The sequence below is a fragment of the Haemaphysalis longicornis genome, unplaced genomic scaffold (genome assembly GCF_048455015.1).
Source record: "Haemaphysalis longicornis isolate Haplotype H1 unplaced genomic scaffold, Haemaphysalis longicornis Haplotype H1 scaffold_43, whole genome shotgun sequence".
Classification (NCBI taxonomy): domain Eukaryota; kingdom Metazoa; phylum Arthropoda; class Arachnida; order Ixodida; family Ixodidae; genus Haemaphysalis; species Haemaphysalis longicornis.
This window is the reverse complement of record NW_027526371.1, coordinates 2601745-2603677: the sequence shown is the minus strand read 5'-3', so window position 1 is coordinate 2603677 and position 1933 is coordinate 2601745. Positions and strand designations below refer to the sequence as shown.

At 53.8% G+C, this 1933-nt stretch overlaps 1 non-coding gene across 1 annotated transcript; it reads left to right on the top strand.

Moving 5' to 3' along the window:
- Positions 1 to 287: 287 nt before the first annotated feature.
- Trnaa-ugc (transfer RNA alanine (anticodon UGC)) lies at positions 288 to 359 on the top strand. The gene has a single exon. It is a non-coding gene; the product is annotated as a tRNA-Ala (tRNA).
- The last annotated feature ends 1574 nt before the right edge of the window (positions 360 to 1933 follow it).

Here is a 1933-nt window from a genome sequence, read left to right as displayed (position 1 = left end):
GCTGACCAGCTCCCGCTCCCACTACCAAAGGAAGGCGAAGGGAAGTGGTTTGGTGCGTAGGGGCATTTCCAGACAAAAAAGGACTTCATTTTTGAGACCGTATGTTTTTTGTTCTTCTTCTTGCAGGCCTTCCGCAAAAAACGAAAAAACGGGAGCATCCAAGGATCTGCTATTGTGCAGCATCGGTGCTAGCTTTCACGCAAACCACTTACATGACCCGTAGAAAATACGTGCATGATTACCTGTGTACCATTTTAATGTAATGCCATTAACTTGCCAAAAGGCTCGGGGTTGTAGCTCAGTGGTGGAGCGCTCGCTTTGCATGCGAGAAGTCCCGGGTTCGAACCCCGGCTCCTCCACTTTTTTTTAACTCTGCCGAGGCAATTTTCCAAACTTCTCAAATGGAATACTTTGATTGATGGATTGTAGGGTTTAACGCGCCGACGCAACGCAGGCGACGAGGCGCTCCGTAGTAGAGGGCTCCGGACTTATTTTGACCACCTGGGGCTCTTTAACGTGCGCCGAAATCTCGTCCACACGGCCGTTTTCGCTTTTCGCCTCCATCAGAAAAGCGGCCGCCGCGGCCGGGAATCGAGCCCGCAACCTCATGCTCAGCAGCGCAACGCCTTAGCCACTGAGCCACCGCGGCGGGTTCATATAGAATACTATTCTGGCCACATTAACCACGGCTCTTCGCTGCCCATGGTTAAAACCTCGTTGCCAAATTTATGAAAACGAGTATTAACTCAGTAATGGCAAGGACAGTGAACGGACTAAATTAGCACCTGTCTCCTCTGTTCACCATCGTAGTTGACGCTACGGGATACTTTTCGGCGCTACGGGCTACTTTTCAGGGTATACTACTTCCGAACTTAGACAGCGACATGGCCATGCAACCGGCGCCGGGTGAGGCACGACTCAACCCGACTGCACTGGGCTGTCTCAAAATCCCACTATCAAAACAGCCGATTTATTGCCCCCGTCTTCAAGACCCCTGTTCCGGGATACACCTGTTGCAATTGCCTCGACAGAGGCGGGGCAGGGTGGGCTTTGTACGCAGCGATAAGGCGGGCTTGTTAAAGGGGCACTGACACAAACTTTTGAAGGCGAGATAACTTCGGAGGTAGATTGGTGGGAACACATATACATCATCTGCAAAATATCAGCGGCGAATACAGCCTAGAACATATTTAAAATCAATTTTAAAGTGTGCGAAACGCAACCGAGCAGCCAGCAGAGGACCACGCGCAATCGACATCCCGAGGTTATTGTGTAAATAAACAACATCCAAACACGTCACGAGTTTGTCTTTGCCGCTTCCGCACTGCCAGCGTTTTTCGCCGGCTCGCCCGGCTCGCCGCTCCAATCGGAGGGCCGGAGGGCGGAGCTTCTGCTCTCGAGAACGAACGACCCGATCGTTGGCGGCGGAGGCGCCGTGATTTCGTCAGCTAATCGGGCAGCTGCCCGCGACCAAAGTTCTACAGCGATTCCAGGCACTCTGTTTCTATTACTGTTTATTACCATTGGATGCGAAAACGCGCCGGAGGCACGAAAAGCCCACTGAGCTAGCCGCACGGTCGCTGTGCAGGCGGCGGCCACGGCCGCGAAGTGGCCCAGGCCGGCGCAGGTAGCTCGAGTGATAGCTTGTTACCGCTGCACGAAATTGTCCCCAAGTCCCGACCATGGTAGCTTACATGAGAAAGGAGTTAATGATGCGATGGCGGGTTGCATTAAAAATTGTCATCTGCACTGCTTACGAGAGTGTCCCTCGAATATCCGCCGCAGTGCTAAGCCGAAAACATCTGTAGGCGGACCTGTAGGCAGACCGGCCGGCTGCTCCCAGCGCGCGTCTTGCCACCCACCGTCTCGAGCGTCGCGCGTCGTTCTTTAGCCGCGGTAGCATTTGCACTCGCAGCGCCTGCGTCACATCCAC